Source organism: Onychomys torridus, chromosome 8, assembly GCF_903995425.1.
Source record: "Onychomys torridus chromosome 8, mOncTor1.1, whole genome shotgun sequence".
Taxonomy (NCBI): domain Eukaryota; kingdom Metazoa; phylum Chordata; class Mammalia; order Rodentia; family Cricetidae; genus Onychomys; species Onychomys torridus.
This window is the reverse complement of record NC_050450.1, coordinates 45,157,532-45,181,409: the sequence shown is the minus strand read 5'-3', so window position 1 is coordinate 45,181,409 and position 23,878 is coordinate 45,157,532. Positions and strand designations below refer to the sequence as shown.

General features: G+C 43.9%; 1 protein-coding gene across 2 annotated transcripts in view; it reads right to left on the bottom strand.

Annotated features, from left to right (window-relative positions):
• Gria1 (glutamate ionotropic receptor AMPA type subunit 1) overlaps positions 1-23,878 on the bottom strand; it is a 324,981-nt gene that overhangs the window by 235,723 nt on the left and 65,380 nt on the right. The window lies entirely within an intron of this gene.

The window sequence follows — 23,878 nt, the reverse complement described above, 5'->3', positions numbered from 1 at the left end:
ATAGTGATATTTGCCTATTTAGACTGGTTTCAGGGACCATGCAGTGGGGTGGCATGGCCATAGCCTTTTCCATCTAGGAAAGGCTGTGGAAATGATTGTGAGGGCTCACACTAGCACAAGTACACATGCCCACCATTCTCTGACTTCACAACAATGGCAGACAGCTGTAATGAACTGTATGACTCTCCCCAGATGACCATGGATCGTGTCTCAGAATCCCACTTATGGGCTGGGGATGTAGTTCAGTTGGTAGAGTGCCTGCCTAGCATGCACAAAGCTCTAAGTTTGATCCCTAGCACCACATAAACAGAGCATGGATGTATACATATATGCAATCTCAGCATTTGGGAGACAGAGACAGGATGATTAATTAGTTCATAGTTTTCCAAAAGCTACATAGCAAGTTCAAGCATGACCTAGACTATAGGAGAGCCTGTCTCGACAACAGACAGACAGACAGAAAGAAATCCTCTCATAAAAACACACTAGGCTGAGCATCATGGCCTATACCTGCAATCTCAGCACATAGGAGCCTGAGGCAGGAAGATTATAAGATTTTAAGTTCAAAGCCATCCTGAGCTAAATAGTAAGACAAAGGGTTGAATGTATCATTTAGAGGTACAACACTTGCCTTGCAGGCTCACCCCCTAGTATCCATCCCCAGCTTGGCGAAGGAGCAGAAGACAAGGCTTATCAAAGGTAAAGTGACCTCAGGACACAGGAGGCTCTAGAAGAGAAGCCCAAGTCTTGCCAATGTAATGTTCTTTCTCATGAGCAGGTCCAATGTTACAGTCAGAGGCCCAGCTTCTGATCCTTTCCTGAGCTCCTGGCTACTGGTTGTGCTGAACAGCAAATATACTGTTGAATCGACAAGAGGGCAGGAAGCATGAGAAGACACTTGAAAGCACCTTAGACCAACAGCTCCATGTCACACAATCTTTGTATAGGTAGATAGTTCTAGGTACTTTGATAGAGACCACCCAAGGGCCACCTCCTATGAGAAGCCCCAAAGGTACCTACTAGAGTTATTTTCTCACCTACAATGGGAACTTTTCTTATTTTCCCATTGAAGGGGCCTAAAGTCAGAGATAGAGGAGGGTAGGAATAGCAGGATGGCCCCTGGGAGCCTGAGATATGATAACAAGCAGTTGTCCATAAGAGGGTGAGATAGTAATTGAAAATTCCATGTTTTATTATGAAATTTCATTTCATCCTTGTGGTGAAGGTGCCACAAGGTTCTGGTAAGATCTCCATGCTATCTTTCCAAAGGTCATCAAACTAGCAGGTTGTAGTAACCAGTATCCAGTAGTCTAAAATAGGCTAGTTTATGTTTTCCCGAATATCATATATTCCTAGATCACCCATCAACTCTTCACTTCTCTGATTTGATGAGAGCAAAGTAAGGAATGTGTCCATTCTCCAACTCCAGCAAAGAACTGGTTGTCACTCCTCAAGCGTCTTCCCTACACGATCCTTAGCACAGATGGCCTTTGCCGTTCAACAGATTGCTTTGCAAACTCAAACGCATTTTGAAGCTGGCAGATCAACAAGACTGTTTGATAACAGAAGGATTTGTGTTCTAGAGACTTCTTTTAGGACATCCATGAGCCTGTTACTCACGGAGATGTTAATGCCTGTCAGCATCTCAGTAGGCTTCTTGTTTCTCTTCCAGGAACAAGCAAACTCAACACCCATGGTTAAAATGACAGTTATGGAGAAAAATGAGTTGGGTGTTTGCTGTAGTTTGGATTTTAGATGTTCCTCAAAAGCACATGTGGTCAGAGCTTGCTCTCCAGGTTGCTGCTACTGGGGAGTGATGGAAGTGAGGCCTGCAGGGAGGGACATAGTCACTAAGACATGTCCTTGAAAAACTCTAGTCTTTCCACTGTCTCTTGTGCCCATGAAGCAATCAGTTTTATTCCATAACATGCTCCCATTGTGATGTGCTGCCTCAGAGCTGACAACAAAACACCAGAGCCTGCTAACTCAAGAGTGGCCTCCTATTCATGAACTCTGAACACTTGTTCATGCTCTGATCACCAGTTCCTGATGGGACAACTCACTGAGGAGGTGGGCTAGCCAGCTCGCTCTTCTGGACTTGTGTTTTCCTGTGATTGTACAACAAGAGTGGATCCCCTTTCCTCCATGTCTGCTTATCTTTATGCTATTACAAGCATAGCCCATATATACAAAGAGTCATATCTCAGAAACTTTCATAGTTCAATCTTCAAGAACAGGCAAACTACGTAGAACTGGGATAGATGCCACCAGTATTTTGTGTCTGGACTACCTCAAAGCTCAGGTGGGACAGATTCAACTGGAAGTCTGTCTGACATAGCTACTCAGAAGTACAAGCCCTGAGTGACCTAGCAGGGAGGAGGAGGGACATCCAAACATACTCAAAGAAGAGGTTGGCTCCACAGAAGACAGGGCTCTTATGGTAAAAATTTACAGTTTTGTTTCTGGCCTAAAATTCTGGACTGCATCCAATGTTTGCCACCTGGCTGATCTGAGGCTGTCTACCCATGGCTGGCTCCATAGGGGAGCTGTTTAGATACTTGCTGAACTGGAGCACAGACCCTTAGAGCAAATAAGTTAAGAGCACCATGTGCTTGTGGATGTGCAAACTCCTCCGCGTCTTTATCAGACTCAGAGGCAAGTATTTACCAACTCCCTACTATGTGATGATAGCCCTATCAGGTGCTACAGGTGAGGATGGAAGGGAGACAGCCATGGGTCCTTGCAAGCTATTGCCACAGTTATGAAGCTCCTTTCTGGTGCCTGAAATTGTACTGCTAGAAAAAAAAATCCTGACATAGGCAGCACATGTCTTGGCTCAGAGCAAGAGAGATCCCTGGGGAGATTTGACATTTGTGAAAGACTGAAAGACGGTGCAAAGGGAGTGGGGAAAGACCTGCTAATATATATATGTGTGTGTGTGTGTGTGTGTGAATGGGCAACTAGAGAGAGCTGGAAAAGATCTCTGGGACTTGAACAGAGAGGGCCTTCAAATACATATCTGAACACAGCTTTTCCTTTGAAAGTAAGCAAGAAAAAATTTTTCAGGGAAAATTCGAGAGTCAGAGGTCTTTAGGTAAATGGGAGAGCATGAGGGGGAGAAAAGATCTATATTGTTATAGCCATAATAATATGGGATGACCAGGAGGAAGGCTGTGGAAACAGAAAGGAAGTTACCCTTCCTGGTACTGGAAGACCCCGTGGGCCTTTGTGGGTGAAGATATACTATGAGCCAAAGAAAGAATGGAATCAGGAGGTTTTATAATAAGAGCTTAATGATGATAGGGCCATTTGTCTTCTGACTCATCAAGTCCATCAAAGCCCTTGAATCACTCAACATTCCCCTGATGACATTCTGTTAAACTCCATGCATGTCCCTTAGGCTTGAGCAAGCATCCGGATCATTTGAGGACCTTGTTGAAATACAGATTTGGATCCAGCAGGTTTGGGTGAGGTCTGGGATTCTGCATGCCCAGCTCCTGTGTGATGTGGAAGCTTCAGAACCAGACTTTGATGAGCCCCAGGCTTGGCTTCTCTTCTTTCATCTTCGTGCCAAATGTCAACAGATCTATTAGGAATTCATAAGGTGGATTCAGGAGGAGGTAGGATATATTAGCTGCCAACTGCAATTCTAACAGTTAAAAGCTGTAGATTGCCGAGTTCCTCTTGTTTGGTGGGAGACCACAAAATTATCCAGAGACTTGGTCTAGTGGTTAATCTTGTTAACTTGAGGGGATTTAGAACCACCATGGAAACAAACCTCTGGGCATGTCTGTGAAGGAATGCCTAGATTTGGTTAACTGGGGTAGGAATACACATGCTAACCATGGATGACGCATCCCTTAGGCTGGGGGTCACACACTGAGCAAAAAGAGAGAAAGTGAGCTGAATACCAGCATTTGTGGATCTCTGCTTCCCAAATGAAGAGGCAGTGTGGCCAGCTGTCCCACACTCCTGCTGCCATGGTTTACTTCCCCAGCATGATGGACTGGGCATTTCCACTGTGAGATGGAATAAGCCTTCCTTCCTTCATCTGTTCTTGTCAGAGCAACAAGAGAGGAAAGAACATAACTTCTTATCAGTCCCAGCTCTGCTGCTGCCCCGCGGTGCTTCCTCCAGGAAGATGGAAACAGAAGCACAGGACCAGAGCTGACATCACCTTGGTGCTGGGGAGCACCTACCCACCCCCTATCAATGGTTCCAATTACACACGATGTAAACTCCGTTGTCTACTACTTTCTTCATTATATGAGTCCTGCCGACTTGGCTGGTTTCATCCACACATGAAATGAACCTCCTTCTTACACCTGAAACTGTTTTCCGTGTCTTCTACACACAGGTTTTCCACTTAATTATCTGTTTATTTTCTTTAAAACTATTGTCCTTTCCTTGTGTATTTCCCCAAGCACTGAGAACTTGACATATAATGAATGATGAATGAGTAAGTGAATGAATGGGTAGATGAATGATAGAAGCAGAGATAAATACTGAACATAAAGTCAAAGAGATACCTCAGCTAAACAAGCATAAAAATTAAAAAGTGGGCTGCATGGATTCCACCAAGAAGGTTAAAAAAAAAAACCAAAAAACAAAAAAACAAAACAAAACAAAACAAAAACAAAAAAAAAAACCAGCCAGCTCTCAGGACAGAAGAAAAATTTGCAAACATTTATCTGATGAGGAAGTTCTATCTAGAATACATTAAAAAATTATTAAGTGACAACATTTTTTTTTTTAACGAGCAAGGGTTTTACATAAGTATTTCTCTAAAGAAATATGCAATTGAGAAAACAAAGAAGACGTTCATTACAGACTTGGATCAGCCCCAGGCCTCACCGTCTCTTCCTTGATCTGCACGTTCAATGTCAATGATTCTACTGGAAATCCTCAAGGCATATTCAGGAAAAGGGCCACTTGCACTCCCACACATCACAACTACAATGAGATAACACCTCACACCCCCCAGAATGGCTGTCTTGAAAACAGACAATCGTCTGTGTCTATGAGGATATGGAGAAAATGAAACCTTCTTAAAGCTTGGTTGGGGACATAAAATGGTACAGCCATGCTAGAAAGCAATTTGAGAAAGTTAAACATAGTGATTGAGTCACACAGCAATGCCAGCACTAGTTACATGCTGAATAGAAATGAAGATGTGTGTGACAAGGACTGTCTGGCAGCCATGGTTATAATAGCTAGAAGGTGGGAAAGACCCCTAATGCTTATCGACTACTAACTGGATATACAAATCATGGTATATCCTCATGATGGGACAGTGTTTGCTCACAAAACAGGGGTGGAATATTGATCCCTGTTGTAACATAAAGATGTTTTAAAAGCCAGTCACAAAATAACATGGGCTGTATGCCACTGTTGTGGCCAGAACAGCTCCATCTATGGAGACAGAGGACGGATGAGTGATTGCTGGGCTGGAGAGAGTGGAGAGAGCAGGGAAGAGATGGTGGCATGTACAGTGTTGTGTTACTAGAGGGAGAGAAAGAGTCATAGACTAGGGCAATGCATGTGTGTATTCTGTACATGCTATCAGGCCTTGCCCCCACACAGGCAAGATCAATAAATGCATGAGAAAGAAATTAGGCTAGCAAGATGGTGCAGTAAATAAAAGTGCTTGCTGCCAAGTCACAGCCTGAGTTCAATCCTCAGAATGGAAGGAGAGAGACGATGCCTAAAAGTTGTGTCCTCTGACCTCTATATACACTCCATGACACTGCCACATGCCAATAAATACATAAAAACTTATAAGGACATTGAATCAAACATGTTTAATGGGTGAATGATGTGAACATGCGACACATTAAAATGTTCCAGAAGGAAAAAGACAATTATAAATGGAAAGAATTTTAATTTTTAAATTTTTATTTAAAAACTAGTACCTTTGGTTCTACTTTTTGAAAGAGGGGACAACCGCTGGACAGTCATGAAGTATCTTTTCCTATCCAGAGTAGACTTTTAGCTGAAAGTGGCTTTGGAAGAATAAAGTGCCCAGACATCAGAGATGAGGTTGGTAGGAAAGTCAGAGATGTAATGGGACTATTGGAACTGTCAGTCAAAGGGCTTCCTTGTGTGGCCATAGTATCTGGTAGGGCTCATGATGGATGGAGCTTATGCAGGTGGGATCTGAGAATGACCAACGGCCCAGAAGAACCTGGGCTCAATGCTCATTCAGATGCACAGATCTGAAAAGGAAAGGAGCAGCAATTTGTAAAATCTCTTGTTTCCATGAAATTCTATTAGTCAGACATGGCTGCCTTCTTCACTTGGTCTTCACTTCCATATCCTTTGCTCCATCCTGACCATTCTACTTCTTTTGTAAACACATCTTTGCACAAAGCCATGCCATGCCATGCTCTCTACCATGTCCTCACCTGCTTCTCAAGCAATATTGGACACATTTGATGGGAAGAAGCAGCCTGGCAGCAGGGGTTGGAAGCTGCAAGAGCAATGAGGAATTATAGTTCTGTGTCATTTCATATTTCCTCCCAAACTCTTCAAGGCCTCTGAGCCAGAGACTCAGTTCCTCCTTCTGCCTTCTATCCTTCACCTCTCCTCTAAAAGGAATAGAAACAAAACAAAACAAAAAGTAAAAAGGAGATGACAAAGCCAAACAATGGCTGTCCCTGAATGCTTGGAAAACAAAACAGCCGGCCCCTTTTACACGTCTGAAGGCTCAGCTCCATTATCCCTGTCCCAGTTAGTGTGTGGGGCAGTGGGCCTGGGACTCAGCTGCAAGCTGTCTCCAGGGTGGCTGAATTGAAAGGGGAGAAGCATCCTTCAATTTCAGGAAGATGAGAAAGAGAGAGAAAAGAAGCCAGGTAGGATTCTAAATCTTTCAATGGTACATCCTCTGCAAAGCCCTGTTTTACAGAGGTGTGTGGGAATAACTGAGCTGGAGGGACAAAAAATCCTGAGTTCAGGTTCAGTCACATGTGATCCCAGCCAGGTGAGCCTGGGCTGTTGCTGTCATATCTTCTCACCTCAGGTGCCCCAAGAGTAGAATGGAGATTCAGCTACTGATGGACTGGTTCACTGGCTTCCTCCTCCACCCTTCATCCACACTAGTTGGGTATATAGAAATTTGGCACCTGAGTATCCAAAAATCTTTGCTGTCAGACACTAAGCTTGTAGGCCAATCTCCTTTTGCCAGATCACAAGGCCTTCAAACACATTCACAGATTTCGTATTATTCACAACACACTCACAGATTTCGTATTATTCATGGACCACCATTTGAAAGTTAGGACTTATATGGTAGGAAGTCAAGGCCTGGGCATTCCATCAAGCTCACTCCAAGGTCATAGACTCTTCTTTCCTACTCATCACCAAATTGGTACCGTTAACTGGGTGCAGCACTGTGAGGAGTCAGGCTTGTTGCCTCGAAAAGAATTGTGGCATACAGCTTTCTTAGACATATTCTAGCCCTCAGTGTGTGGACGGCTTGTCAAATCCTACAGGGACATGCGTTACTAAGCCTGCTCAAAAATAACTAGTGTTTTCTGTCTTGTCTGCTTGTGAATTAAGCCTATACTCAAGTTGGTTCTTTAAGACCACACTCCAAGGCATGCTGGTCCCTTCATTTCAACTGACCAAGATGCTCACTTCACGTGTAGTAATTACTACTGTACATCTGCCTGTGTCTTTGCTTGGCTCCAATGTTTCCTATGGTAAAATGTTCCATTCATCCAAAAGCCCCATGTGTACATTCTCTTTTTGAAGTCAAATTCAAATGAGAAACCTTCATCCCCCCCAACCCCCCGCATATACTACTTAGAGCTGGAGTTCCAGGCATTTGAACTAGCACATGGGTGCTAGGAATTGGACTTGGGTCCTCTGCAAGTGTGTGCAAGCTCTTAAGCACTGTACCATCCCTCTAGCCATCATGGTTGAATCTCTTCTGAACCACTTTGCAAACACCTCCCAACTGATCTTGGCAGTGGTGGTATAATGATGACAAGGGTGTCAGCAGCTGCTCAGACACAGTGGCTGGCACAGGTCAGCACTCAGGAGACTGAGGCAAGAGGATCTCTAGTGAGGCAAGAGGATCTCTAGTGAGTGACCAGACCAACATACATGCAAAGATTTCTTTTTTTTCTCCCCAAACCAACCAAAACAAAAGCAAAGGCTAACAGCAGCTACCTATAGCGAGACTTGGGAGTGTGTGAGGCATCAAGACAGATGCTTAAATTCGCTTTTCAATTCTTGAAACTTCTTTAAGCCAAAGGTAATAGTTTTATCCCATTTCACAGAGGAAACTGGAACTTAATAAGGTTAAGTAATGAACTTGAGCTCACGAGTAGTGTCTAGCAATTACATGAATGGGCCAGACTGCCAGGAAAGCACCTGCAAGCAAATGCTCCTGGGTTTTGGAGCCACAGATGTTAGATGATAGAATCCAGGCTTTTTACTACCAGACTCACTATCCAGCTCTAGAAACTGACTCAGTACACTGTGGACAGTACTAAGTCTGTTGTGGTTGCCTGAGATGACGCAGAGCTTTTAGCTAAGGTGGTGTGTACAGAGATATCAGAGAGGTGGTAGTCTCCTGACTCACAATCAGAGGAGCTGCTCTAGGGCCATGACATGACAACTCAGCACAATATTGGTTCCTTCTTTCCATGGCAAATCCAGGTGGGTACCTAAAGAAGTCTTTTACATCTCTAGGGAGGGCCTATGTGTCGTGGAGAAAACTTGTGTGACTGAGGATGGTGGTTTGAATGAGAAATGTCTCTCCTTGGCTTGGTCATTTGAACACTTGGGTTCCCAGTTGGTGGCACTGTTTGGGGGAGGCTCTGGGGAGATTATAGCTTGCTGGAGGATGCACATCCCTTTGAGAGTTCATGGGCTTTTCCCACCTCCAGTCTCCTCTCTCTGCTTGATGTTTGTGTCTCAGGATGTGAGCTCTCAACTTCCTGTCCCTGCTGTCATGCCTGGCACTCGCTGCTGTGTCTTCCTGCCATGATGGATTCTTATTTCCTCTGGAGCCATAAGCCTAAGAAAGCCTTGTTTTCATCCGTTGCTTTGGTCCTGATGTTTTACCACAGCAACAGAAAAGTAACCAATAGAAGATTAAACACGGCATATGAATATTTGAATCAACAGTGTCCTGGACCTTCTCACTCTGCTAGGGAAGGCTGAGGACAATTAAGCAGACATGGTAAAGGGAGGTAAAGGGAAAGGAGTCTGTTTAAAGCCTGTCACCTGCTGAGAATCAAGAATTCCAGCACAATAACGCATGCATGCTGTGAAGGTGGCGGACTTAAGAGACAATATTTACTTCACATGGCATTTCCAAACAGGAACGTTAAAATAGCAATGAACTGTGCCTAGGCCTAAGTGCCTATGAGCTTGACTGTGGCCCTGGTCGTTTTTTGGGAATCTAACAAACAAGAGTAAACTTCCTTTTCTTGTAAAATCATTTTCCCCTCCTCTACAACTGAATTAACCAAGGCTTTATTTTATTAGCTGCGAGCCTATCCACTCAGGAACTGCCCTGTGATCTCATTCACCGAACAAGCAAATGCTCCCTACAACCCTTTTGAGATATAACTTCAGAAGCCACTAAAAACTCTACACTGTGACTCTCACTTGAGAAGCCCATGTCTACACTTGGGTGTGTGCGCTCATTTTCCCCGGTGTCTCTATTGCTATGTCCCCCCCCCCATCTTTAAATCTATGCTAAGTTTTCATGTTAAGAAATTTCAACTCGGTTTCCTATTGGCTTATCCTGAAATTATTTTCTACAGTGAGGTCAAGAATTACAGCTTCACTCGAGCAGAGCTCCCCATAAAGAATTTGTCAGGCTGCTGTAGGTGGCTGTGGAAAACTGTCCCTGGTCTGTGGCTTACTGTTGCTGACACAGTGGCCTTTACTCTTTGGCTTCCCTAGCTTGGCTACTCCAAGGGCGAGTCTGTAAAAACTCCATGTTGGACATAATTCCTCAAATAATGTTGAAGAGTCTTATAACCAAAGGTGCAGAGTTTATGCTCCACAGAACCTTCCAGAAGCACTTTTTTGGGGGGAAAGGGAGTCATTGGAGGCCCCTGCTGTGTGGAGTGGGGGGGCACCCACAGCCAACCAACTCTCCTAGCTACTGTACATTTAGTCTTGGGTAGGTACTGATGAGTTCCTGAGGAATTATCTAGAAGGAAACCACAATTTAGAAAACAAAGTCCATCTTACAGGACAAAGACCTCTGTCAACAGTGAAAGTCAATGATGTGAGGTTTCAACTGAAATTACCCTGTGGGCTTTTCTGACATAGTTGATTTATTCATCTTTTATTTCATGACCACCCAGAGAGGGCTGGCAGGCAGGGAGGCAGGAAGACAGTAGCACAGAATCCAGAGCCAAACAGCCTCAGAATTTCCCCAGCTTTGGCCACTGCTCACTGTGTAAACTTGGGCACTTAACTCTTCTCTGTGCCTGGGTTTCCTCTATTTCCAAATGACACCATTGGTAACCTCTCTCGAATGGAGGTTTTGAGGGGATAAGCTGAATGATACACAGAGCAGTGTGGCCCCCCAGTGTTGAGTAAAGCTCAGGGATTGTCAGGATCCTATCGTATGTATTGAGCCAACACCCATCCCACCCATGGGACCTGCCTGGCAGGTAGGAGCTGTATTAGGAGAATGAACACCAGCCCTTGTGCTCTCATAGTGCTCACTTTTCATGAGTCAGTCATGACTCAAGTGCTCATGCAAGCCAAGCAGCTGCTCTCCCATAATAGCACATTAAGGGGTGGTGGTTCATGCATTGTCCACAGGGCCAGAGCTGCCTTGAGAGCCTGGGTACACTCACGCAGAACAACTAATCTAAATTCTCTGGGGATAGTCCTGCTTGGTAGTTGCAATTTTATTTGCACAAAGTTAAGGTCTGCAGGAAATAACTCAATGGAGGAAGACAGTAGGGTATGGGGGAAGAATTAAAGAGCTGGATGGCAGCTGGATTATTATGGTGGTGGGTACCTGTAATTCCAGTACTGGGAGATAGTAGCAAGAAGATCAATGGTTCAAGGTCATATTCAGAGATATTGAGATCAGCCTGTGTTACATAAGACTATTTTAATAATAATTTGTTTGAAAAGAAAACCAAAGCAAACAAGAAGAAGCGGGGAGGTTAGAGTGCAAGGAAAGGCTAGGAGGAAGTACAGGGTGGGAAGTCCTGACCATTCAAAGCCTCACAGATCTTACAAAGCTTTGGGGTCTCTACCTCCTAAATATCGACAAGCCACTTGTTTTAAACTAGGAAGATGGAAACGACCTTTCCCCCTTAAATTTGAGGAGCTACTGATAACAACAACAGGTTGGGGACAGCTCTCAGATGCCACATTTTTATAAACATCCTCACAGGCATACCTCTTTGCAGGTAAACAAGAAAACAAATAAGCAGCTACTGTAACAGTAAGTAGAACAAGGAGCCATGTCAGTGAGAGCCTTTATCTCAAGAAAAAAAAAAAAATCAGTGATAACTAAGGAATGACATTGGCAGCTCTCCCATGACCTTGGCATGCACAAATACATTTGCATGCATGTGTGTCACACACATACACACACACACACACACACACACACACACACACACACACCATAAAACAAAACAAAACCCCTAGAAACCAAAGAAATACATTTGCCCCACTATCGAATACCTTTCTGACGATGGTCATCCTAGCCACAAATGCTAGTTGCCCACATCTTCCTCCCTCCTAGAAGCTAGCTGAGGAAAAAGTGAGAGTGTCTGCCTTGGAGTACTGGGATATGAACTCAAGCCTTTAGCTCTGTGGTACATTTCCAAAAGTCCACAATGGTACCAGAGGATGTCGAGTTTCTTGATCTCGATGAAATACTGGCCTAAAAGTTGGGAGATGTGTGTGGACTCATTGGGCTGGAGCAAAGGGCTTTTCAAGGAACCAAATGTGTCACACTCAGTACACCTCTCCTGTCTTGGGGACCAGATGGGTAAGTAGCTGAAATTCTGTAAATTGTTTTCCACATTATACAGTGAACAAGAGTAGCCCAGTCTGGGGTCATATGTCACCATGCTCAATCACAGGGGAGTTTTAAACCTCATAGTACCCTGCTCATCTGAAATGATGGGCCACAATGGCAGCAACATTCCCTTGGTTGGTGTGAATGCTCCGTAGAATAATGCTCATGTCCCCACACTGGAGACTGTTCATTAATGGCTGTGCCTGATGTTTTAAATGACATGTTGTCAACATCATGGTGCCCATTTCTACATTTATTTTGTGTCTTGCTTGAAAGATTCATACACTCAAGTCTCCTGTAGTGATCCACCAGACTGACTGACATTCTAACCTCGACCTGCCGATTTCTAAGCTCATCTCCATACTGAGACCAATCAACTGCTTCCTGCCCTGAGCTTACCATGGCAATAGGCTTGTGTCCAGCAGCCTCTGCCTGGCCCTGGCATTGCAATATCCAGGGTCCATAGAAAGAAACCATGAAATGGAGAGAATCCTGCAGGCCACAGGGAAGGGTACTAAAATAATAAATTACAACAACTTCCAGAAAAGCAACAGCCCTGACAGGCAAATTGTGAACATCAAAAATAATGAACTATTGTGTGTTAGCTATACGTTGGTGTGTAACTACTATGTTAATAGTACACATTTTCAAGCCTAAGGAGTCTCAAATTTCTCTTTATTATTAGGAGTGCACAGGCCATAGAATTTTTTATGGAGATACGGCAGGAGTGTGCTGCTCAGGTGTGTGCAAGTGCACAGGCAAGCTGGAGATCAGTCTTGACTGAAGTTTCTCAGCCACTGTCTACTTTGCTTTATGAGTTGCAGTCTCTCACTGTTCAGGAACTCACTGATTCGGCTAGGCTGTCTAACAAGTGAGCCCCAGGGACCCACCTGTCTGTCTCTCCAGAGCCAAGATCATAAGCATTCTCCTTCTGACTTTTGTGTGGGTGTGGGAATCGAACTCAGGTCCTCATGCTTAAGTGACAGGCACTTTACTGACTGAGCCATCTCCCCAGCCACCCGGGAAGTAGAATTTGCTGTGTGTGTTTAATGACACTCATCAGGGACAGCCCTTATTTTTAAAGAATCCATTTTGGGGCAGCAGAACAGAAAGATTTTATGGTAATTCAATAATGTATTTATGATTCAGTGTTTTCTTGTTTTGCAATTGGTTTTTGCTTATTTGCTTCTGAGGTAGAACATCACTGTCTAACGCAGGTTGGTCTAGAACTGATGATCCTCATGTCTCATCTTCCTGACCGAGGAAAGTGCTGGGATCAATGCCCACCCAGTGTTGCTTTAGTTTTCCAAGTTCCTCATCACAGCTACAGTGAGATCCTCAGTGGTTAAAAACAGTCAAGTGTTGCCCCATTTCACACCTTCCGTGTAATGCGCAGTGAGACATATCCCTTGGGGTGGTGAGATGGCTCAGCATTTAAGAGAACAAACTGCTCTTGAGGAGAACCCAAGTTCAATTTCTTAGCACCTATGTCAGGTGGCCCACCACCACCTTTAACTTCAGCTGCAGGCGATCTGATGCCTCTGTCCTCCAAGGGCACCTGCCCTCAGGCACGAACACACAATCTCTCTCTCTCTCTCTCTCTCTCTCTCTCTCTCTCTCTCTCTCTCTCTCTCTCACACACACACACACATATGACAATGAAATAAAACATTAAAAGAGGAAGAGATACATTTGCTGACAGTCTGTGGTGAGAAAATGGACATGTCATTGATAAAGAGAGGTCCTGAAGTGGTGCGTCATAGGTGACCTCTATTACAACAAAACACACAAGACTCTCATTCTAAGAGTGGCAGAAATTTTGTGCAGGTTCCAGTTTTAGCTGGTTCTTAGGTTGGTTCATGACAAAATGAGCAGTCTCCTAGCAGAGAAGGGCATATTCTACCTCTTTATAGTGGCATCAAAATCATCTGAGTGGTTTTTGCTGTTGTTTCTGATTACCACTCCCTGGGTTCCATCCAGAATCAGAATCCATGGACACACAGCCTAGAAAAGGACACAAACTAGAGACTGTGGGATCCCGCCACCCTCTGTCACTGTAAGAAATGGGGACCTAGAAGAAGGAATTCACCATAGTGAACCTTTTAGTTCAGAGAAATGACCAGCCTGAAGGGAAATTTCTAGACCTGGAAATGTTTCTTCATCGCCTCTCCAACTTCATGCTTCAAATTAAAAAGCCATTGAGAGAGTTGCCGCCTCAGTCCACTCATATAATTTGGCAGTTAGACCTGGCTGGCTGCTTCATTCCACCTGCAAAGAGGCTGCATCATGACTTAAGACAAAATCAAACAACAGCTCTCTCAGGGTTGCCCACCACTTATCTGGACAGATGGAAGTATTTCTTCCAGTGTATGGGCTGCTCTATTTCATAGTTATGTGATCTTAAGCCATCACTGGGGAAGGATGAATAAAGACCCTTTTTTTCTTTTTCTAATTCACGCCCTGCCCACCACAACACACAAAGAGAGAATCCCATGGGTATCACAGGTGAAATGATGCTCCATTGGCTGGAGACATAATCCTTTCCATCACATAAGACATTCTATGTCAAAGTGAATATTGGGGGAAGGGCTACTATGTCACCACTTTCTTATAGAAATATCTTTGATATCATCCATGTTTCTAAAGTACATACTAGGTCCAGGGAGATGGTTCAGTCAGTAGAACTTATTGTGCAAACATCAGGACCTGATTTCAATCCTCAATACCCACATAAAAGAGCCAGGCATAGTGGCATGCTCTTGCAATCCCATCTCTGAGGTAGCACAGGTAAGCAATATTTCTGGGGCTTGGTGGGCAGATTGAATAGCCTGGTTGGCAAGGTCCAGGCCAATGAGAGACCCTGTCTCAAAAGACAATGTGGATGGTACCTGGCACTTGAGGTAGAACGTGGGAAGTTGAATCTGAACTCCACATGCAAGTGAGGTCACATTACCGACTCCTACACAAGTAAGTTCTAAAATGGAATAATTCATTCTAAGCTTATATGTCTATATGTATATCTCTATATATCTCTATATGTATTTATATGTATAGGTGTATATAAATACATACATATGTATATATAAATACAGCAAGGCAAGCATTATTCTGACATTCTTTGAAGCCAATGTGTCAGGCATGGCCAAAATCTCTCTGACTTTGCTTTGCAAACTGAGACCAACAGATTTGATATATAAGAAGTCCCATTGCTGACCCACTTAATCAGAATCTGCACTTCATGAGGATACCCACATGATCTGTAGGCACAAGAAAATCTGAAGAGTTTTGTTAAGATTCTAGTTCTACATGTAGTGTCTGTACATGAAATCTGAGTAATTAAGGGAAAAAAACACCAGTGGGTCCTAGGCATCCTTATTCAGGTTGGCACAGGGGACAGTCTGGTATAGGGCCTTGTTGAAGCTGCTGTGTGATTTTGGTGTATACCAATACCTGTCAAGAGGCTTTTTGTTTCACTTCCTTACAGGGCTTGCTATAGAACTCAGGGCCTTGCATGGGCTAGGAAAGTAAGTGTTCTATCTTAAAGGTACATCCTCAGCCCTCACAGCAGTGTTTGGAATGCCCCTGTGAGAAGGCTAGAAATAGATCTATCATATGATACAGCTATGCTACTCCTGGGTGTATTTCTAAAGGACTCTGTTCTACTGTAGAGAGACTTTCTCATCCATGTTCATCGATGTGCTATTCACAATAGCCGAGAAATAGAAAGAAACAACGTAGATAAATATCCATCAAGTGGTAAGTGGCTAATGAAAACATGGTACATACACACAGTGAAATAGTATTCAGCTGTAAAGAAAAATGGAATTCTCAGGTAAATAGACGAAGCTAGAAACAATCATTTTGAGTAAGGTCACCCAGATTCAGGTTGACAAGTGTCACACGTTTTCTCTTATATGTGGATTCTAATTTAGAATCTTTAGAAAATGTGTGCTTAAGCTGGTGTAGTCATGTAAGTCAGGAAACTTTCAAGGAGGCACTGAGAGGGGTGGATTCAAGGGACAGAGGTTTGAACACAGGTGGAAGAGAAGGGGAGAATGGAGTGAGATGAGGGAAATGAGGTAGGTGTGGGAGGGCAGAATGGAGCGGGGAGCATGGGAAGGGATAACAAACACTTAAAACTTTTGAAAAAGCCATATGGAAACGTACTACTGTAGAAGCTTTCCAAAATATCTACATCTACAGGTACATAGATAAAAGATCTTTAAATGGAGTTGCCCTATACAGGGAATGACACCTTTCCCAGACACCATAGACCATCGACTAAAAACCCAGTTCCAAGTATGGGTTACTAGTTTTTAAATGATCAGAGTGTCCCTATAGACCCCTGTAAATAACATTACAGGCTATTGATGTTGCTCTTGTTAACCCCAGAGAACTTGATGATAAGACCCTATTGCTTAAGAGAGCACATACTTGATTCCCAGGAAATGAAAATAAATCAAGCTGGTACCAGCTGGAGGCTTCACACTTACTCACTAGCCTTCATAGTTCTGGAAGGCTCTAGGCACCCGACTGGGGAGAAAAGCCATCGGCATTCTTACCCAGATGTGAACTCTGAGAGCTATAGTAACAACTGGCCTGGTAACTGGTGCAGTGTGCCCACTGGTTCAACACAGATGTCATGGGAGTAACTACCCACTTTCTGATTGGATTTGAGGCCAGCTCCGGTCATGCCTGAAACCACTAACTGGGCTAAAATCCTTGATGGCTGGGCCCTAAAGGAGAATCAAATACTATTCTTTTCCTAAAAGGACATAGTGTTAAACTGACCCCCAAGTTATTATCTCCTTACCACAGATCAGCACATTTTCTAGTATTCATGGGTATTAATAGAGAGCCATATCTAGTCAACATGCAGATAATAAGAGTTCGTGGAGTGCTTAGCTCTAAATGGGACATCAGTGTCATACTCTCTTCCCCCAAGGCTCAGGGATCATCCCCAAAGTGGGGACAGAAAGATTCTAAGAGCCAGAGGTAGAGGATATCTTCAGTGACACAGTATTTGTTGAAAAGGATGGGGCTGTTGCACACCAGAACTCAGAGTGGCTGGGATTCATACACAAAACCTGCCTAAGATTGAGCCAACCCAAATCCCAGGGTGGGCAGGGGAGTGGCTTATGAAGTCCCATCCCTAATTAAGGTCACCTGTTATTGGCAATTGATAGCTATCAGGAGAAGGAGAGTCAGGTCCCTAAGAGGCTACCCACGTTCCAGTGGATGACCCTACATCCATACACATACACACAGTACTAAGAGGACACAGTGGATTTTTTAACAGAGTATGTGAAGTTGGGAGGGAAAGGTGATGGGGTCATGGGAGAGGGTCTGGAGGTATGGGAATGGAGGGTGAATTTGATCAAAAGACATTGTATGTATACACACACGGAATTCTAAATTTCAAATTAAGAAAGGAAGAAAAGAAGTGTGTGAGAGAGAGAGGTTGAGAGAGAGAGAGAGAGAGAGAGAGAGAGAGAGAGAGAGAGAGGAAGGAAGACATAGAAAGAAAGAAGACAAAGAAAGAGAAAGGAAGAAAGAAGTGAGTGAGTGAGTAAGTCACTGTTCTAAAGCAATTTTCCAGCTCCCAAACTCTACAGAGTTCTGAACTGTCAAGGAGAGCAAGGGCTATTCAAACATGTTTACAGTCCAGCATGTGACAGGAGTGAGTCAAGCTGGCCACAACAGTATGAGTGCAGGGTGTGTGTGGGCCTTCTGTGAAGGTGGACACACTGCCACTGCCTGTCTTTGGCATGGCCTTCGACAACAGGTGCCAGGGCTGACACATCTTTTGACTTTATGTGTTATGAAGATGAAGCTAGAAAGCCCAGGTGTGTGTGTGTGTGTGTGTGTGCATGTATGTGTGTATCTTAGGGGTGTGTATATGCATATGTGTGTTTAGAGGCAGAGGTTAACTTCAGATGTCATTCCTCAGGTACTGCCCATCTTATTTTTTGAAACAAGGTCTCTCCCTGGGATCTGGGCCTCAGTGATTAGGCTAGGCACACCAGCCAGTGAGCTGAGGGACCTGCTAGCTCTGCCTCCCCAGCACCGGGATTATAAGTGCATTAGTTTTACAGAGGTTCTGGAGATCAAAACTCGTGTCCTGATCCTTAAAAGGTGGGTTCTCGACCAATTGAGCCATCTCCCCAGCCTGGAAACTCCTTTTTAAATATAAAGTCTCAATCTCTGTCTGCCTCTCTCTGCCTGTCTCTGCAATGCTAATCACAAACTCAGTTTTCTTCCTTCCTTCCTTCCTTCCTTCCTTCCTTCCTTCCTTCCTTCCTTCCCTCCTTCCTTCCTCTCTTTCTCTCTCTCTCTCTCTCTCTCTCTCTCTTTCTTTCTTTCTTTCTTTCTTTCTTTCTTTCTTTCTTTCTTTCTTCCGAAAACACATCACATAGGGTGAATAGAGTCCTAGAACACTTGTTTGGGACCTCTCACAGGAAGACAGCAGATTTCCGGGTTGAGGGAATGCCAGCCTCATCCAAAAAACACTGAAGACAATTCTCAAGTGACTCCTGATGAGGCCGGTGAGGGTCTCCTAGCCTTGTGGCCTGAAGGAATCAGTATGGATACAGCTCTCTCACTTTCAAAGAACAAACAGACTCAAATGTTTAATGACTGAGGGAAGGTGACTTGTAGCATGATTGGAGTGAGGCATATCTTCAGGAACGTTCAAAGAGCAGAGTTCAGAGGACAAAATGAAGTGAGACAGAGGCCAGGAGCTAAGGTGTAGGTGGCAGGTGGCACGGAGGGAGCATAGCCCTATGAAACAGCTGTAATCTCCGTGAGGTAAGGGTAGCTGACAGCATTGGCATCTGGATAATGCAGAGTGCTCCAGTGAGAGAGACCATGTTCTCAGCTTTATTCTAACAGCTCAGACAACCCATATCAGATGTCACAGCAGGCATCTGGCTGAATTTACACAGGTATCTCTTCTCTCACACTAATTGAAGTCCCAGCCCATTTAGGGTCTTAAAGAACACTGGGAAAGGTCACTGCCGAAGTGTAAGAGCAAGTGCGACCACACTGAGGGTGAACTACGGACATCAGGTAGTAGAAGAAAAGGAATAGCCTATTAGGAGACTAGACTTCATTACTGAGAAAAAAATGAAACCAGAAAAAGACCCAGTCTACTTCCAGTGACCAATATTAACTCATTCTGATAATATCCTTATGCATCTCTAAATAGAGCAGAAGCGGCACACAGGCAAGTCAAATTGACACACACACATTCGCAGGGCAAGACTCTCGGGGCTACAGAAGAGCAGGGGTTATAAGGGTCACTGTTGTGTTTCCCTCCTATTTGTTCAACTGCACAAACAGGTTAGAACTGGAATGAAACATGCTAAACACTGGTACCGTCCTCGGGCAATAATCAACAATACCGTAAAAATAATAATACATTCTCCTGGATGTGAAGCAGAGGTTTTCTGGATCATTGTGGTTTCTAAACCAACCACAGCAATACCACTTAGGAGTTGCTAAGAGGGGCTGCAAAGTCCTGCATTCTGCCCTAGGGAGGGTTAACTTTGATTATCAACTTGATGAGATCTAGAATTACCATGGAAAGAGACCCCTGGGCGTATCTTTGAGGGAGGTTCTACTTTCGGTTAATTAAGGTGGGTTCATCTTTCATGTGGGTGGCATCATCCCACGGGCTGAGGACCTGGATGGAATGAAAGGATGAGCGAGATGAGCACCAGCATTCAGTGCTCTCTTGCTTCTTCCCAACTGTGGATGTGATGTGATGGGCTGTCTCAAGCTCCCACCGCCATGCCTTCCTCACCACGATGAACTGTATCCTCAGACTGTGAGCTAAACAGACCCCCTCTCTTTCAGTTGCTGTTGCTGGGGTATTTTGTCCTAGGAACAGGAAAAATGATTGGTACAGCTCTGTGCCTGCAGACACACAGTCTCTGTGGGAAGGACCCAGCAACGCACGCTCCTCAAGTCCCCATGATGACTCTCTCTGAGTTGACCCTTCATCTCCTCAGAGGATTCCTACAATACCCCCTTGAATGGACAGATTTCAATGTACAGTTCTCATTTAACTAAGCAATAGGTAAAGCTATCGGCCCAAAGTCAGGTTGTACCAAACTGAAGACACCGGGCTTTGCGGGGTAATTTTAGTTTGATTTTTTTAAAAGATAGGGTCTCAAGTATCCCAGATTGGCCTGGAACTCATTAGGGAACCAAATCTAACTGTGAACTCCTGATCCTCCTGTTATCACTGCCCATCAAGTGTGGGGATTACAATATACACCACAATACCCAACTATTACTGGGATCATGAGGGGAATGTTTAAATCTTTTAGCTATGTCTGAATTAGGTTCTGTTGGAAATATTTATAAATGCATGTGTATAAACACAGTCCTACCTTACCACTATACTGGCCTGTCCAAAGCAGCTTAAGACTAGCAGTAACCATTGAGCCACCTGGCTGAGCCCTTTACTTCCTTATCTGTGTCATTGTACTCTTACCCTGCTTGAAAAGTTCCTTTCATCCTGTAAGGCCTCCAGTTGCTGCCTCCACAGTGAAGCCACCCTGCTTCAGACCACTGTCCCCTGGGAATCTTCAGACCACTGTCCCCAAATGTCTGCTACAGCTGGTTTCTCTGTCTGCACACAACGTGGACTCCAGCTCTCTGGTGGAAATGAGCACATCTTTACATATCTATATGTCTATAATACCTGCCACAGAATAAAACTCTGTAAAACTGTGGAGTCTTGCCACCATTCTGAAGGACCGTCTATATTACAGGTTCTCTGTTGTACTTCCTGTGCCTCTCATTTTATCTTGATTGTTAGCACCAATGTGAAATGTACATGCTTTTATCTCTAAGACTGGGATGTTTAGACTCAAAGAGAAAAAGAAATGATCCAGTTCATATTATCAAGAACTAAAATTATTACATTACATTATTATTAAATTATTAAAATTATTACCTTATTGGCAGGGTCTCATTATGTAGCTCTGGCTGGCCTGGAACTCACTATGTAGGACAGGCTGTCCTTGAGCTCAAAGATCCACCTGCCTCTGCCTCCTGAGTGCTGGGATTAAAGGTGACACCACACCTGACTATTTTACTTTATGTTTATGAGTGTTTTGCCTGCATGTATGTCTACGTACCAGAAAAGGGCATTGGATCTCCTGGAACTGGAGTTAGAGACAGTTGTGAACTTCCCTGTGGGTGCTGAGTAAACTCAGGTCCTTTGGAAGAGCAGCCAGTGCTCTTACTTGCTGAAGCACCTTTCCAGCCCTTAGAACTGAGATTCTTGTGAGTACTATCATATCCATCTGTTTCTTTTCTTTTCTTTTTTTGAGACAGGCTACCCTTCAACTTGATACATAGCTGAGGATGATTTTGAACTCCTGATTGTCCTGCCTCTACCTGTCAAATGCGGCGGCTGTAGATATACACCCTCAGGCCTTGTTTATTTTCTGCTGGAGGGCCTCGCATAACATAGGCAAGCACTTTGCCAACTGAGCCATACCTCCAGCCCAGCTTTCTACTTCCAAATAGATGGAAAATCAAAACCTAGGCAGAGAGCAGACTTCCAGTTCCACAGAAAGTCACTCAGGCCGGGTTGAAAAGCATACTAAGGTGACATTGCAAAACATCCCTACATCTTAAATACTGCAACAGCATAAGGAAAGCCTGATGTTTTAGGAACTTCTGGATCATCCTGAGATTTCCTCTGTTCAAGTGAACACTTTGCCAAGCAATTTGTTTCTTGGAGATGGTTTGAAGAGGGGGTTCGATGTACTTATTTTTCCCCCGTAAGAACACCAGAGTCTGTTCATTGCTTGGCTCTGTCCAATGAATGAATGGTGTTGCCCTGGGTTCGTGCTAACTTCTGATCACCAGCCCACATAAGCCCAGTTCACCCTGACCTACATCTGGGAGCTTCGCTTCCCGGCTCCATTCTGCTTCTCTTGCTGTTCCCGGGCATCCCCTTTGCTGTTGTTGTTTAAATGGATGGCTTCATTTCTCTTTCCTGATGAAAACTCAACGGTGACTGCTATCCTTAGAAAATCTCACATCTGCTTGCTCCTGGAGGTGGCAGGGAAGTCTCAAGGACCCACAAGTAATAATGTCTCTGTATCTGGTGGTGCTCAACTTCCAACCAGAAAATCAACTCAGGAAGCCTGACCACTCATCTATCAAAGAGCTGGTCTCACCTGCCACTAAACGAAAAGATTGGGTCCATTAACATGTCCTGTCTCACTGATTCAGCCCGACCAAGGGAACCAGGTGGCAACATGGTTGAAAATGGAAACAGTTTATTGATATTTATTCCATTTTATATACCTGTATACCTGTTTGCATGTGTGTGGATACACGTGTGTGGATGCCTGTATCTTTGAATATTTGAGATTGATGCCAGGAATTATCCTGGATCACTCCTTTACCTTACACATTGAGGCAGGGTTTCTTAGTCAAACCCATATCTCACCGATACGGCAAGTCGTGCTAGCTAGCTTGCTCTCAGGATCCCATGTTTCTACTTTCTCAGGTTGGAATTAGAGGAGGCCACTATGCCCACCCAGTACTTTACATGGGTTTGGGGGATTTGAACTCCAGTCTTTAAGCTTGAAAGTCAAATACTTAGTTACTTGAGCTATCTCCTCAGCCCTGGGAGTAGCTCACCATAGTGAATTGTAGGACCTTGAGTCTTCTACCATCTAAATGTCCCAGTATGGAGCCTTAGGGTTGTACATTATTTTCTCACTATTGTTTTACAAACATACAGATTTCCCAAACAGCCAAGAACAATATTCTATTACATACATTTTAATATATTCCATCCATGTATCATCACACAGTCATTTTTGGCTCTGTGGGTATATCTTCCTGTTACCACAATCCAGTGTCTATGGATGTCGAATAGATATTAAGAAATTGAAGGGTAGACATGGGATAGAATTACTTTTATTGCTGTGTCAAGCTTCCCAACAAAGGCAACATAGAGAATGATGAGTTTATTCTGACTCATAGTTTGAAGATATAGCTCATTATGGCTTGAGGCATGGAGGCGGGGCCTGGTTACCTTGTGTCACAGTCAGGAAGCATAGGGCCATGAATGCTGCTGCTTGGCTCACTTGCTACTTTCTGTTCAACCAGGACCCCAGACCATCGAATGGTGCTTCCCACAGTTAGGGTGTGTTTTTCTACCTCCAAGATCCTAGTCTAGAAACTACCTCATGAATATGCCCAACAGCTTGTTGCCATGGTGATTCTAAATCCTATCGAGTTGACAATTGAGATTAACCATCACACAAACCATGACCTGTCTTATAAAATAGTAAAAACAGCATATGAATGACAGGTCTAAAATGATATGTGCCAACATGTGGACAGAGTTATCTCAGAGCTGTGCAATGATGGGCAGTTTTATTTCCCTTTTCTTATCTATTAAGAAATATGCTAGGCCTGCATGGATATTATCTCCGAGTCCCGTGCTTACTCCCTCTTATTAACTACATGCAATAGTTCCCCAGCATAAAAATAAACAACCAGTGTAATTTATAAGGATTCTGCCTTCTTGATAGAGGCTTATTTATTTATTTATTTATTTATTGTGTGTGTGTGTGTGTGTGTGTTTGTGTGTGTGTGTGTGTGTATAAGTGCCTGCTGAACCTAGAAGAGAGCATCAGATCTCCTGGAGTCAGGAGCATTTGTGAGCCACCTGATGTAGGTGCTGGGAACCAAACACAGGTTCTCTGGTATAGAGGCAAAAGCTATTAACTACTGGGCCATTTCTCCAGCCCTAGGATAGTGCTTTTAGTAATAATTGCACATAGGTTGGATACATAAGCAACCAACAACCAGCCATCC